Source organism: Manacus candei, unplaced genomic scaffold (genome assembly GCF_025592945.1).
Source record: "Manacus candei isolate 608988 ecotype Guabito, Panama unplaced genomic scaffold, ASM2559294v1 h1tg000061l, whole genome shotgun sequence".
Classification (NCBI taxonomy): domain Eukaryota; kingdom Metazoa; phylum Chordata; class Aves; order Passeriformes; family Pipridae; genus Manacus; species Manacus candei.
In genome coordinates this window covers 8,007,801-8,023,740 of record NW_026138109.1, presented here as the reverse complement: position 1 = coordinate 8,023,740, position 15,940 = coordinate 8,007,801, and the positions used below count along the sequence as shown (strand labels likewise).

The 15,940-nt window shown below is 43.8% G+C and overlaps 1 protein-coding gene across 1 annotated transcript in view; it reads left to right on the top strand.

Moving 5' to 3' along the window:
• The window catches only part of UBE2R2 (ubiquitin conjugating enzyme E2 R2), a 58,763-nt gene that overhangs the window by 30,689 nt on the left and 12,134 nt on the right, over nucleotides 1-15,940 (top strand). The gene's annotated exons all lie outside the window — the stretch shown is intronic.

Here is a 15,940-nt window from a genome sequence, read left to right as displayed (position 1 = left end):
AAATTAGCAAGTTCAAGATGGTAGTGCTTGTGTGGACATTGAAATGAACACTAGTGATGTTCCTTGTCCATAGGTTTGGTGCATAGGAAAAAATGCTACTGTTTCATGGGCTGGCCTTGTCCTTTGAAGTCTGACAGAGTTGCTGAGTTTGAGGTGTTTGGCATTATAAAAGCAAGCTTGTTCGCCTTAAGTTTTGAGTAGCATGGTATAAACCTCTGCTTCCAGTTAAAGGCAGAGTAGTTTTGGACATCTTCAGGATATTCTGTGTTGCACCAGAACCATCAATACTGGATACAGAACAGTATAATGCTGAGCAGGCAGGAGCAATATTGAGGGTCAGGTGTGCAGAGGTCTTTTGTTGTGCTGCTTGGTCGAGCTGTTCATGTGCCTGACACATGAAATGTGTGATGTCATGGCCGAGGTCACTGGCTGTTGATCTGTCTTGACAGTGGTTTTGTGCATGCATGTTACACAGGTCACCCAAAATCCTACTTTGGTGTAGTTCGTGGTGCTGTTCCTAAGAGGTGCATAATCTTTGTTTCACAGAGCCAGTTCAGGACTGGAGGCAAGTCGTCCTGATCTGGACATGTATAACACTTTTGGTACAGCAGAGGAGACTCTTGGAACTGACACTTAACTTCCTAGACTGTCTTCCATGCCACTGAAGGTCACTGCTGTTGCAGTGGCTGATGGAAACAATTTTGATCATCTGAAAATGCTTTTCCTTAGAGGCAGTGAAAACTAGGACAAGGTGGGGTGGGAAGGACTGAGCAGTGGCTCTAATAAGTAATACTGAAATGTCCAAGAATGGGAACAATTTAGTGGGTGATTTATCTGGGAAGGTGCTTGGAATGAGCTTCTGCAGTTGTCCCCCGTGCCACCACCCTTATAGGGGAGGTGCTTCCTCCATATGTTAGTTTAAACTCTTTGTAATATGACAGGGTGCATAGCCTGGGATGTTTTTTGTGAGCTGTTGTGTTCCAGCATTGCCCCTTGTGTGGCTAGATACTTGTAAAACTGGAAACATATGTGTAGCATAAAGCTTTTCTTAGACTAAAATTTCCATCCTGTGGCTGCTCCCGTACAGGAAGGCAGCTGAGAGCAGTAGGGAGTAAAGCAGCTGCAGGACAACAGTTGACTCCTGTTGGTCACCTTGCAGCCCTCTCCCGTCCCAGCCAATACTGTGATTTCCCTCCCCCCCCCCCACCAGAATCTGCCAAGACATACAGAGCTTTTAAATGCACATCATTCCATACTTGTTCCACAGTAGCATCTGCTGAACTCAGTGGGTTTTTTCCAGGAAATTAGTTCCATGCAGGAATAAGACTGTAACAATGTAAAAGTATAGCTCTGTAGGCTACATAGGGGGGAAGAAATTATTTTTGACTTGCAGTCAGTTTACAGTATAATTTTAATCCAGAGGTCTAACACAGCAGCATGGTTTCTTATATTTATAATTTAAATAATATATGCTGATGCTTACCTATTTATATATTATTTACTAGGCAGAAGATACCTTGAGGGGTATACTTTTTATTGAATTATATCCAGATCTTCTAAAAGAAACCTTGGCAATTGGCAATTACTGTAAATATCCTGATAATGTGTAGATGGCTTTTCAGTTACTTTGCAAACAACTGTATAACTTTTGGTAGTATGTGGGGGGAAAAAAGTAACATCTGTTCTATTAATTGGTTTTGGGGAAATTGTACTTTGCATATCAGATGGAGTGTAAGGAAGATAGAGACCTATAGTTGTCAGCCAAATCTTTCATCTGCTAAAAAACAAACCTCTGAAGTACTTTGACAGTGTCTAGCCTGCAATTGTTGCAAAGTGCTGAAACAGCATTAACTTTTTCAGTGTCTGAACCTTGTAACTACAAACAAAAACTGTCAGTTTTGCTCAGTACCTGATGCCAGATGCTCCAGTTCTTTTAAGGGCTCCTACTGGAACCTAAATGGTATGTTGAGTTCATGCAGCCAAATCACCAAATGTGGTTTTTTTTGCTTTCCTTTTGTGCCGGGCTAAAGGCAGTGTCACATCTGTGTTAGTGCTTACCAAAAAGTGTAATGTTGCAGGGCCTCCTGAAAGAGTGAAACTATCTTTCCAGTTATGTGCCACATCAGTGCGGCTGCAACAGGTCAAAGGATTGGAGAAACTACCCAGTTAATGATGATACCTGCTGATCTTGCCAAATAGAGTGCAAACAGAACTGCTTCCAATTGATACTGCCAAACAGAGTTCACACTCTGGAAAAGTCCTCTTCCAGCAGCAAAACATTCTCCAGTCTTGTTACCTATGGAAGATACTGTTCTAATGTCAGTATAAAGTTGCTCAAAGGATGCGTTTCTGCAGTGCAAGTCTTAAACATCCTTACCTTCTGTGTGCATAGACACAGTTTATTTAAAAACAGTGGTCTACCTAGTGCAAAAGTCGGGTACAGACACTGCTCCCCATCCTCAGAAACCTTCAGAATTCTTTATTCAGTTTGTACACTAAATGTTATCTATCTAATGTTGAGAGGACAAGAATCAAGCTGGTTTCTTCCCTTATTGCATCAAGACAAGGTGAAACTTGTAGGTAGAGTGCTATTTGAATCATCCTACTTGGTCCCAAGTTTGTGTGTGTGGCTTTCAGGTCACATCGCTGGTGACCTGACTGGGGGTCATGTGTCTGTAGGCTGTGTGAATGCCAGCAAGGCTGTTGGCTTATCCTTGAGCATCTGCTAATTCATAATCACATCTACTTTATCACCACTAGAGGCTCCTCCAAGTCATGTTTTGGATTCATTTCTGTGTCAGGAAGCAGTTTAAGCTCTAAGTAGCATGCAGATGTCTGAATCTGTCAGTGTGGCACCTCTTTACAAGCAGTGATTTTATATTTCTTTAATTAAAATAAAGCCATTCTCTTGATACCATGGCTGGATCCAAATCATCCATTTGAAATAGTTACTGGTCATTAACTACTGATGAACCTTAAAGCAGTGTTGACTAGAAGCTTCTTGTGTTGCTTGCTAGTAGGTGGAAAAAACAAGCATGAAAATATTTAATGGTGAGTGTGGGTAAATAATTTTCTTTTAACATCAACATATTTTATCCCAGTATAGATAAGGCTATAATTATCAACACAGATTATTTTATGGTTCACAGGCTTCCTTGTGTGTCTGGGGTAGGTTTCCCATGACAGGGCTCTACTCACACTTGTGTTCTCAAAACACTAACTTTTGCTGCAAACTGCTTATTACTGCACTGTAATTTGATAAAGTGCAAGCATCTTGTGTCAGGTGCAGTGTGTCTGATCTAACGCCCTAACAACATGAAGACTAAGTTTTCAAGAGTTAATCTGATAAAACAGGAAAGACTATCAACATGGGATTGTGTCTACCATAGAAATATGGATGAATTGTCTGTTCTCTGCCATTCTCGGGTTTTGGTAGCCTTGCCTTGTTCCATTTACAGTCAGGTCCTGTGCTCGGGTTTTACATTTTTGCAGATGCGTGGGTATCATTTTTCCCAGATAATCCAAACTGACTGTATGGATGCTACAATTTTTTAGTGTGGAAGTGTGCTGGAGCATTGTACCTGAGCTATTGGACACACGTTGTGCAGTTTTGTAGAGTAAGCACCAGTGGTCTCTGTAGTCACAGATAATTATATATGATGATCCTGTTATGTAGAAAGTGGAGGAACTTAAATGCCTTACTTTTGTGGAGGGTTCAAGATAAGAAGGTGCTGTGTGTTACTGGTGTACCCATGAGAACTCTTTAGTAGGTAATTTTTTATTATCTGTTACTCTAGCACCCAGCTACTGTTTTTAAACTTCAAGACTTTAAAAAGCAGAGCTGAAAAATAAGTAATCCAAAAATGACCAGAAGGTAGCTAACAGAAGGGTCTAAGTAGAAGATGATGCCTTGCAGTAGAAAATTTGTTCTGTCTAGAAGTTCTCTACTTTTTCTTTTTTTCCCTTGAGATATCACCTGTTCCTACAAATCTCTATCGCCATAAACGCAAAACTTCTGCAAGAGCTCTTGCTGTCAGTCAGACATGGCAGTTTATCCTGTTGCTCAGCCTAGGCTGTTCTGCTTCTTCTCCCCATTGTTGTGTTTGGGGGCTTTTCTTCATCATTTCACCTCAGATCCTTTCTTAGTACTGGCAGGAAATACTGCATCATGTCGAAGCTGTTTTAAGAGTTGCTTTTAGTCACAGAATTCTACAACTTTGACTTTCCTACAAGATCCATCTTTCTCTGTCCAAATTATAAGATCCCTTGCCTGTATTCTCATCTTACATCTGTCTCATTAAATTTCTGTATTGACTTTAATACTCTTGACCTGTGGTAGGCTGAAGTGGTTCTTCCTGACTCCTACTCTTACCCTGCATGCCTTCAAGCTTAATGGTTTCAATTAATTAGATTCAAGCTTGAATTTCAAGGATGTGCGTTCACGTACCAAGCTTCGCTTGACTGCACTGGTCCTGCTTTTATCAGAAGTATATAAAGGATACCTAAATTATGCTGCACTGCAGATGACTCAGACTGCTTCATACCCTTTTGCTGGCTCTTTCAGAAGAATTTTCAGCAAATTGAGGACTCTGGCTTTATCTGGATGTCATGTTAGTAATTGACGTGGGAACAAGTTGGAACATAGGTCAGAATACCAATTGTAGCTTTCACTTCAGAGTTGTACTTTCTCTTGTATATCCAAAAGATGTCTTTTTAAGCATCTATGTATTAATGATGAGCAAGAACAACTTTGTAGATCGTTCTTGTCTAGCTGTGTGTAATCGGTTTTTTAAGTGGAGCATGATTGATAGAGCAAGGAGGTGATTTCCTGGTTATCTGTAGGTGATCAGGGCTTTATGGCCATGGACGTGTTCTTCAGTAGCTGTTTCCTTAGGGCCATGTTGGGAGCTTAGGGTCTCTATGGCAGCTGACACAAGGCAACTCAGGATGAGGTTCAAACAGCAGTAGTACTTTGTAGCCACTGAAGGCAGGTCAAGGACAGTTCAATAACTTGTTCTTGTGACTACAGCAGTCTAATTTGCCTTTATTTTTGAAAGCAGACATTAGCATAAGAGCAACTTGTCTGCCCAATGTAGTACAGCTGTTGCACATACAATTGCAGGAGCTGCTTTTACCCCCCAGCCCAGGGAAGAGTACTTTGTAGAGTGATAAATAGCTAATAACACTCTACAGGCCTCAGTGATCTGCCTCTGTGTTTTGATTTTTTGATTTAAGGTGGGCGGCTGTGTTTTGAAATCATTAAATGAATTAAACATCATTTGAGCTGGGCTCCTTTTTCTTAGTAGACTAAAGCTCAAATTGAGATTTTAACACTTCAGTAATATTGTGAAATTTGGAGGGGTTGTCTTGTTTTGAAAAACCAAATCTGAGATCTGGGATAGGATTAATCTTCCTTTAATTCTCATCCATTGCAGTGCCACTTACTGGCCTAGTCATTGTTACTCTTGAGAAAAGCTATCCTGTTTGTGATGCTGTGACCTCCAAATCACCTAAAGCACAAGGCAGGGGTGAAAGAGGTTAAGAATAACAGAATGCCAAATGCCTCTTTAATTTGCCTCCACACTAGCAAAAAAAACCCCTCTTACTGTAGAAACAACAGCCTGAGGAGCAAGGATGGATATGTATCAGCTAATCCACTTATCTGAGCTAAAACTTTAAGCTTGGTCTGTTTAAAGCAGCCTGTGGTAATGAAGCTGAGAGATGCATCATGCAGTAATGTCAAAATTTGCTTTTGTGTTTCAAATATAAGTGTCTCATTAGCAAATACCTGCTGACATAGTGCTGAACTGAGAATGCTGGGCAGGGAGGCAGCTTTCGTACGTGTATCAGACCTCACTGGTTTGTGCAGGATCACAGACCCTTTGTAGATGAGTTGTGCTCTGGGATTATGGATAGCACAGTTGTGTCAGTATAGGCTTATAAATCTAGACTAATACACTGCTGATCAGGTCTCCATATTGGGAGATGGTGCTGCTGATTTAGCTATTTGGTTGGAAGTGGTACAGTCCAACAGACTTGCTGCTGCTGATTCTGCCCAGATTTACTGACTGTATCCAGCTCCAAACAGGAGGGCTTACAATCAGCAGTGCAGTGGTTGAAAAACAAGTAGTAGGGCTGCATAATTTTTTAGTTTGCTTCTCTATGGCAGCCAGTGTAGATAAGATTTCAAGTGCAGTTCCTGAGTACTGCCATTCAGCTTCCAGAAACCTGAGTCCCTTCTTTCAGGGAAGGCTGATGTGCCAGCCTTTGAGAAGTCTCTTCAGAGAGCTGCTGCCTGCAGTGCTAGGAAAGGCAAAGTTGTGTAACACTGCAGCACAGTGCTATGGTTTACACTTACAATGCTATAAATACGCCTTTCCCCTTGCTGCTTATGAAAGAGGTGACTGCATCAAGATCTGCCCTGTGTTTTTAGCAGAACATGTGACTGGCTGTCCCTTGAGGAGAGCTTTCCTCTTGCATCCAGCATATGAAGAGAATCAAGGCAATTAGTCATTCACTGACTCATAAATGGTGCTTGTTTAAAGAATTGGCTAAAATTAGTTAAAACAGGCTGAAGGAAAGGGTGTTCTTATATTGAGCTAGCTTGGACATCTCTTCACTCAGCAGATGTAAGTGGTATGTCTTGCTTCACCGAACAATAAAGCAATCTGTTGTGTTTTGGTAAGGATGCAAATGTGGGAACGAATAGGTGAGACTGCAGAAACTTTATCAAGGCTGATGCAAAATGCTGCAAAACTGAGATGTGCTTTGGTTGTGATTAATTGTAGAATGCTAAGGGGTTGGAAGGGACCTTGAAGATCATCTCGTCCCAAACCCTCCCTGGGCAGGGACTCCCCCCACTAGACCAGGTTCCTCAAGGCCTTATCCAGCCTGGCCTTCAGCACTGGTGAGCTTGGGGCATCCACAACCTTCCTGGCCAACCTATCCCAGTGCCTCACCACCCGCACAGTAAAGAATTTTTTCCCAATATCTAACCCAAGATTCCCCTCTTTTCATTTGTACACATACATCCTTCTCCTATCACTATAGTTGCTGACAAAGACTCCCTCTCTGGCTTCCCTGTGTGCTCCCTTCAGATACTGAAAGGTTGTTATGAGGTTTCCACACGACCTTCTCTTCTCCAGATGGAACAGCCCCAACCTTCTGAGCTTGTCGTTGTTGGGAAGGTGCTCCACTCCTCTTATGAACCTCGTGCCTCTTCTCTGGACTTGCTCCAACAGTTCCACGTCCTTATGCTGGGGGCAGAACTGGACACAATACTCCAGATTGGGTCTTACAAGACCAGAGTAAAGGGGGGAGAATCACCTCCTTTATCCTGCTGGCCACACTCCTTTGGATGCAGCCCAGGATACATTTGGCTTTCCGGGCTGTGAACACACACTGCCATCAGCCATCACACGCAAGTCCTTGTCCACAGGGCTGCTCTCAATCCCTTCTCACCCAGCCTGTAGGTGTGCCTAGGATTGCCATGACCCAGGTGCAGGAACTTGCACTTTGCTTTGTTGCACTTCATGGCCTTTGCACAGTCCCACCTCTTGAGCCTTGTCAGGGTCCCTCTGGATGCACCATCCCTGTTCTCCCGCGTGGTGACTGCACCACATGGCTCAGTGTCGTCGGTGAACCTACCGAGGGTGCCCTCGATCCCACTGTCAGTTAGTCCCACTGATTACTTGAATTTGAGCAAACTAAACTATAGAAATTACTAGGGCAGGTCTGAAGTATATCATACTGTCTCAACCACTGTCTTGAAGTAGATTTACACAGGCACATCTATAAAGTATGCACTACTTACCCAGTAAAGTGAAAGTCTAAAATGCTCATTGTGAGATTGAACAGGATGCTGGAGATGTCATAGGCTATAGCAATTCTTAATAAAAGAGACAATCTTCTGGACCCTGAAGCTGGCAAGTGGAGGCAGGTGCCCCAAGTGACAACTGTGCACATGTAATTGGAGGACTTACACACATGATGCCAGAGATGCCAGTAACGTAGGATGATGCTTTGAATAAGCAGTCTCAAATATTCACACCACTGCTCCAGCAAAACTATTGTTTTTGGAAAGGGACATGGAAAACTGCTTTTCAGTGAACACAAACTATTTCTAGAACAGCTACACTCATGTTAGAGCTTTACCCATTCAGGTAACAGCATCCTCAGTTATACCTGCACTAGGACTATTTCAAGTACCAGCTTCTGCCCTGAAGCAGAGACCTAAGATGAGATGCGTGATTTGAAGTAAACTTTAGATGTGGTAACCCTAAGTATCTTTGGCTCCTTCAGCAAATATCAGATGCTATAGGGAAACTATAGCATTTGGAGTTATTTTTCCTATTTGTCCAAATGGGAAAGTAGAGTGTTTGTACAGATATAAATAAGAACTGAGTCATCTGTTTCTGCCAAGAAAATAGACACACAGAGTAGCCTCTCTGCATAACACACACCCAGTGAGCCCCATCTCAAGCCATACAGTGCACAGTCTCTTGGCAACCCAAAGGCATCAGACCCAAGAACACAATCTCTACACGAGGCCTTCAGCCATGGCAGAAGTCTGCTAATATCTGGCCTAAAACAATATCAGGCCTCATCCTGGAGTGAAGGTTAAATTGAGGGTGAAATCTAGTAATATTTCACAATGGGAATTCCTGGGAAAATACAGAAACCTCAGTATGATGTCAGCTTTCTCCCATGGGAATCTGAAATTACTTTAGTGCTTGGCTCCTGTGATCTAAGCTCAGTAAAGCTGTCTGGCCGGCAGCTTGCCCTGTGAAAGAGGACCAAATAATTCTATTTGGTGTTGTGTCTTATATAGCCTCTGGGAATTGCCTTTTCAGTGATGAGATGGCAGACAAGAGCAAAAGTTAAGTGAAAATGGGCAGGTTATAGAATAAAATACTTCGATGTTTCAGGATGCATCCAACTCAGTATGTCTCCTGCACTCGTTGAAATTATGGTGTTTTCTGTAGCATCCTGAAAAGTCAAATTGACAGTCAAAGTAAAGGAAGTGAACCTGGCAGTTGTTAGCTGAGTGTAGGTGAGTGCTTCTGTAACCTGCTCCTTCATCTGAGCTCTGAGGGCAGTTACCTGCAGATTTGGGAAAAAAGTTGTCAGATGAATACAACTGTGTTTTAAGAGATTATGCTAAGGAGTTCAGAAGTTTAATCCTGTCTGGAAACACTCTTGCTTTGCCATTATCAGCCTGGGATGCTGTAGTGGATTTCTGTGGCTGGATTTTGGTAGCAGGGGGTGGCTTCTGTTAGAAGCTGATGGAAGCTTCCCCTGTCTGGTGGAGCCAATGCCAGCCAACTCCAGGACAGACTTCCTGTCGCTGACCAAGGCCAAGACAATCAGGAGTGATAGTAATGCCTCCGTGGTAACATATTTAAGAACAGAAGGTTGTGGCACAGAAAGAATTCCAGCCAGGGAAGAGTGAGAACATGCGAACAACAACATAGACACTAAAGTCGATCCAGGAGGTGCTCCAGGCGCTGGAGCTGAGGCCCTGCAGCCCGTGGTGCAGACCATGGTGGAGCAGCTGTGCCCCTGCAGCCCATGAAGGACCTTCGGGGTGCAGAGACCCCCCTGCAGCCCATGGAGGAGCCCATGCTGGAGCAGGTGGATGCATGAAGGAGGCTGTGACCCCGTGGGAGGCCCAAGATGGAGCAGGTCCTGCCAGAGACCTGCAGCCCACAGAGAGGGAAGCCCACACTGGAGCAGGTTTTTCCTGTGAAGGACTTGTGGCCCCTGTGGGGGACCCACGTCAGTACAGCTCATTCATGGAGGACTGCACCTCATGGAGGAGTGACCCACGGGACAGCAGGTTGGGAAGAACTGCTGCCCAAGGGATGGACAACATCTATTGCCATGGGATGAGAGGTCCATCAAGGACTGTCTCCCGTGGGAGGGACCCCACAGGAGCAGGGGAAGGACTCCTCTCCCTGAGCAGTGACAGAACCAACAGCTGACCACAACCCCCATTCCTGTCCCCCTGCACTGCTGGTGGGGAGGAGGGAGAACACGGAAGGAACTTGGGGTGGGGAAAAGGTGTTTTTAAGATTGTTTTATTTCTTACTCTGATCCTGTTAGTAATAAATTTAAGTACTATCCCCACTTTGAGTCAGTTTTGCCTGTGAAGGTAATCAGTAAGTGACCTCTCCCAGCTCTTATCTCAACTCATGAATCCTTAGTTGTTTGTTTGGGTTTTTTCCTCTCCTCTGTCCAGTTGCAGAGGGAGAGTGAGAGAGTGGCTTTAGTAGGTACCTGGCATCTGTCCAGAGTCAACTACAGACATAAAGTTGAGGCAGGAAAAAACCCTCTGTCAAACCCTGAGCCTGGCAGGACTGATGTGTTTGTGTGTGTGGCTGGAGATGGGCACCTGGGGCCGTGCTTGGCTGTGTGACTGGGAAGGGGAACAGCTTCAGGAGTGTGCAGGTGGCCTCTGGACAAGGGGAACTCCTTCTCCAGCTTCCAGCCTGTCCCTAGGAAGTTGTCCATGGAAGAGCATTAACAACTGCCTGCTCTGAATCTGGATGTTCCTTGGCTCAAGAGCATGGACAGTATTTCTGGCCAGAACCAAAGTGGTGGTGGTGTGGTTCAGACTGAACAGCACAATTAGCTGTGCAATGCCATGGACTGTCCCTGCAGTAAAATCAACTGCAAGGAAGAAATATCTTCTCTTAACTGATGAATTGCTTGAAATACTAAACACACAGGCTTCTGCAGGCTAACTCAGTCTCTAGATGAGTAGCATTGCCACAAGCAGTTGTTGCCGTGAAGAGTAGCATCTCTAGACTGAACTTCTACATTATCAAAGGGAGACAATATTAAAAAAAAAAATCCTTTTACTTCTTTTGAGTAATGTTAGAAGAAAATTGTTTGGTTTCCAGGCACTCCTTGTTCTAACTTCATTGTTCAGAGCAGTTTTATTTTCTGGGGTCCCTTGAGAGATAACCCAGGCAGCAGGAGTGTGAATGTACAAGATTGCAGGAGCTTGGATGCAAACCAGCTTAACAGGGTGTGGGGAATTCCCTTCGTATCATTCAGCTTAACTATGATTTCATGTCTATTGTTAGTCCTGATTTCACATCAGAGGAACAAAATACTAATATGTGGGCAAAAGCCCTTTTTTCTAAAGGTGTAATTGTAACTTGGACCATCATATGGTCAGCAGGCTTTCTGCTTTGGTCTGGGTTGAGTGACTTGACAACAATCTCAGCTTTATGAACATAGCTACATGCATATATAAATATTTAATAAAATTTTACTGTTAAAAGAAGTTTTGATAAAAGGAAACCTAGTTTGTACCACTGGAAATAACATCTTTAGTATTGCCCTAGATAACTAAATTAGGAAGTGTATATAAGATATGATTTAGTGTAAAACAAGAATGGGCTCGTGCCTGTCAAACCAGTCTCTGATCGTGTGTGCTCACCCCTCTTCCTGACTTATCTTTACCCTGCTGTCTTATGGCTCGATTTTCTTTCTGGTTTAGAAGCTTCACATCCTATTCGTGAGATCATTTTTCACATTCAGATCTTTGTGATTCAAATTCCTTATGAAGAGGTGCAGGTGTAATGTAGGATATAAGAGATTTGCTGCTCTTACTGTTCGTATGACCACTGCAGCACTAAGAGAGTTTTCAGGACTCACAAGACTTAGTTGACCTGGTCACTCATCTTGGATCAGGGATGTGCTCCTGGTTCTCTCATAGCACAACAGATGTCAATAAACATTGATAACAGTGCTGGTGGGAAGTGAAGCAAAAACTGGGCTTAAAATACCAGTCTAGTGCCCAGCCCTGCCAGAAGAAGTTACTTATGTCCTAAGTCATAATAACTGGAGCTGAAATAGCAATGTTGGTCGTATATTCATTTTTACCTCATCAAATAGTTGACGATGTCTAGCTATAGTGCTGCTTTACAGGTTCTGAGCTGGACAATACTGATGTGCTTTAAACCTCATGGGTATGAGAAAAAGGCTGCTGGTACTGCCTGCTGACCTGTACTGAACGTGTTTTCTGGCACACAGTATTTAACACTGCATGCGCTAATCCAGGCTTAATGTGGAAGAGTCCATTAGATGAATCGTGCCAATGCTTGATGCACAAGAAGCAGTAAAGCATTTTGAGTGATTAGATCTTAACCCAGTAGTGGCCTGTGGTTCCTATTCTTGCCTTTCCTGCATGTTTAGTGTGTGGAGCAGGAGCCATCATCAGGTGGGAATTGCTACGAAAAGGGACAATGTGCACAGCAAGGAACTTAGCCATCCTGTTACAAAGGAAAACGGGATGCCTTGTGCTGCCTGCAAGTACCAGGGCAGGGTGGGTGATCTGTAAGAGACCATGATTGTACCTGCACACAGAGTCAGTAGGAGCTTGTCCGTGGGCTGGCTGTAGCAGATAATTACAAATAATTGCAAAATAACTTAGAAACTCAAAGCACTTCCTCTGTAACTGATCTTAAATACAGTTTTCAAAAGATGCTTGGCTTCACTGATGCTGTATTTTCATAGGGCTGGCATTAAGCTTGTGATGTTTGGAAATAAAAATTATCTGTAAGTGGCACTTCCAGAAACACTGAGCAGCTGCAGTCTGTGTTGGCCACTGTTGAAGCTGCTCATGCTCCCCATTACCCTCAAATCAGATGAGTTGTGATGCTGGTGGCTTTCCAGGAATTGTGTGCACTTCCCCAGGAAGTTTTCTGTAGTGGGCAGGTAGGATGGATTCACCATTCCTCCCCTTGCTGCCTGAAAACCAGGGTTCTGAGTTTTGTCAGCTTGAGAGGAGTGTAGGAAATCCGTGTCAGACTACTCAAGTGTCATTTACAGCTACAAGTACTGAATTTCTAGACAGCTGAAGCTAGGAGGGATTCCTGCCTATGTTAGTCCCACTGGCCACCCTTTGCTGATCCAGGCCAGGATGCTCTTGGCCACATGGGGTTGACTCAATCAGTGAATAATTCGGTAGAAATACTAGGTTTGTGTTTTCAGTCAGATAACACAGGATCTAGTGAGGCTCTTATTTTTCTGGCATGCATAGCGAAATCTGTGGCTTCACCTTACTGAAATAAAAGAAAGGTTGCAAACCTGAAGTGCAGTCATTTTTGAGGATCCATGGGAGCAAGGCAGTAAAACAGGAAACAAAGTGACCGTGCTGGTAGAAATCTTAAAATACATGCCATGGTGTAACTTGGGCATTGAAGTTCTTGCGCAGTAGCTGTAAATGCCTGTAAAGGGTTGGATCTTCTGCCAGGCTGGACTATTGAGAGGAGTTTATTATTTTTCTAGGGACTGTAAGTGTGACTAATTATAAACTGGAGAAGGAGGGGACGGCTGGTGGCTGGTCTCCACCTTTCTGGCTATTGACTATGTTCAGTGATGTCAAAGAGCCATGACAAGGAGTTGGCTAAAATCAGAACACCAAAACAGAGTTATTTCTCTCCAATTTAAGCTCAGCTAGAAGAGTCAAGCCTATGGTGAATGCAGTAACGGCTGGGTACTTGCCGGGGGGGAACTGAGCTGCACATTTAGTCCTCCTAAATTTGTCCAGCTGTAACAGAGCTGCCTGAAAACTCTACCACTCTCTAGTATGTAGCAGCCTGACTGAATTTAACAGAAATGAGCTTATTTGCCTTACATCAGTGAAGTTGTAGGGAGGAAACCATTCTGGGAGCTCTGTTTAGAAAATAAGTTTATTGTTTAATTTGGTCTTCTTGGTTTTTAGCATGTTTAGAATCAGGTTTTCAATGGGGAAAAAAAATGACCTGTGATCGTGGCTGTTGCTGCATCTTTGCAAGCAGTCTTGCAGCTTGTCTTGGAACTTCTTGGCTTGCTTAACCCACACAGAAACTCAAATAGCATTCAGTTAGAGCAGAGTGGGCTTACATAACTTTCCATACTTCCTCTGGCAGAAGAGATGTGGAGTAATTCTCTCAGACCTGTTTGTAATGGCCTGGAAAAGCATCTGGTTTCACTTTCAAATTCTGGATGATCTCACCACAGGGACTGAAAATGGTGCTCTTTTTGTTTGGAAAAAATCCCAGCCTGTAATGTGAGGTTTCATGTTTTGGTGTCTTTTGGCTCTGAAATCAGGTTTGTAGAGAAGCTTCACTTGGCTGTATGCTCCAGTACAGCATCTCAATGTGCTAAACAATTACAGGCTAGTTAGAAATAGCTTATCAACACATAATGTGACTGCTTTCCCTAAATATGTGATGGATTACAGTGTCTTAGCTGGATCCGTGAGGGAAGATTTCTCTAATTTCTCCAGTTGCATTTTCTAGCCCTAGAGCTCAAGAGCATCCTTGATGTGACAACACCACATGATAATTATTGTAGGCAGGTAGTCTCTTCTACTAAAGACTTGTGTCTGTACAACAGGATTTAGAAGTTTGGAACGGTCTTCCAGGCTCCACAGCTTCTGCATGAGTCTGCATCACATACAGGGACCATAACTGGTGCTCCAGGCTCAGCTTTGAGAGAGGCTTTCTTGAGAGAAAACCCTCAGGGTTAGACAGTTTGAGAGCAGAGGGTTTTTACTGAGAGAAATGAGACCTGCACTCCTTGACCATCCATGTGGGATATAAGCATGTCAGTTCTGGTACTCTGCTGTCACAGTGCTCTTTGTTTTGGTCTCCTGGAAACTACACCTGCGTAGAAGACAGATTCTGCCAAGAAATCTTGTAGGTAGCTCAATCCTGAGTTTTGTTGTCTCTTGCATTTTTAATCTCGGTCCATGGGCTGTTCTATGTCTTAGATCTCACAAAACTGCATGTAGGCACAGGAATGGGCTTTCTTGGGAAAACCCCAGTAGTCCCGATGAGTCTGCAGCTACATGATGCAATAACCTGAGCTGGAGTGGATGTGCTCTGCCCTGGGTAAATCTCTGCTCTGCTCCCAGTGCAGGGTGGCTTGTTGTAGGCATGTCCTTGCTGCAGCAGTCGCTCTGTTCTGCAGTGGTGTGGTGACAAGAGGCATTTGCTCACTGCTCTTGGAGCGATGCCATTCCTGCAACTGACCTTAAACCGTGGGCTGGGATTTAAGCAGATCTTAAACCTCACAACTTAGGTTGTGAGTGTGCTGTGGCAAATGACTGCGGGGTGAGGACTCAGTGCTGCTGCAACATGCCCACTTACAGTCACTATCATGGGCAGGCATGTACAGACCATACAGCCACGTGAGCTGATGAGTTTCTTACATAAAGGTGAACAGAAAGCCTTCTTTTCTTGGCTGCCTGGCACTCTGACCCCATATAAAATTTGGGTCGCAATGCAAAGGTGTATGCAGATAAGTAAAACTGTAGCCAAGTACTTCACAGCTCAGTAATCTGTTCCGTTGTCTACTTCTGTTTCTGGGAATAAAACTTTGTCTTGTTGAACAAGCCCAGCACCCTGTGCTCAAGTGGCATGGTTAGGCACTTAAGTGGAAGGGGGTGGCCTGGAATTCTGCTCTCACAATCTTGCTTCTGGGATCTCTTCTCGTGTTCAGTTGCACATGAGCCTGGCCGTGGAACAGGGACCAGGAGAAGCTTCTCTGGGGATCCCACACTGGGTTGGTGGTGGGACTTTGTTGGCAGATTGAATAGTTCCCAGGGAAGAGTTTGTGCCCCAAAGCACAGCAAGTCCCCTTTTTAGAGATGAGTATTTTGGGCACTTGTTCAGTCCAGATTCAGACTGCTGTGAATGGCAAGACAGAGAAGTTAATATCCAGAGCTGGGATCTCTGCAGCCTTCTCTCAGCTGACTGAGCTCAGAGTTGTGCCCCACAGCTGGTTGCTGACCTCTGGAAGGAAATCTTTGCTGTCATTACCCATCAATATTCAGTTCATCAAGTTGCACTAATTTGTTAAACAGACACAGATAGTATTGAGACTTAAAAATGCCTGTGGTGACAAAACATAATATTAGGAACACAGGTAGATGGACCAG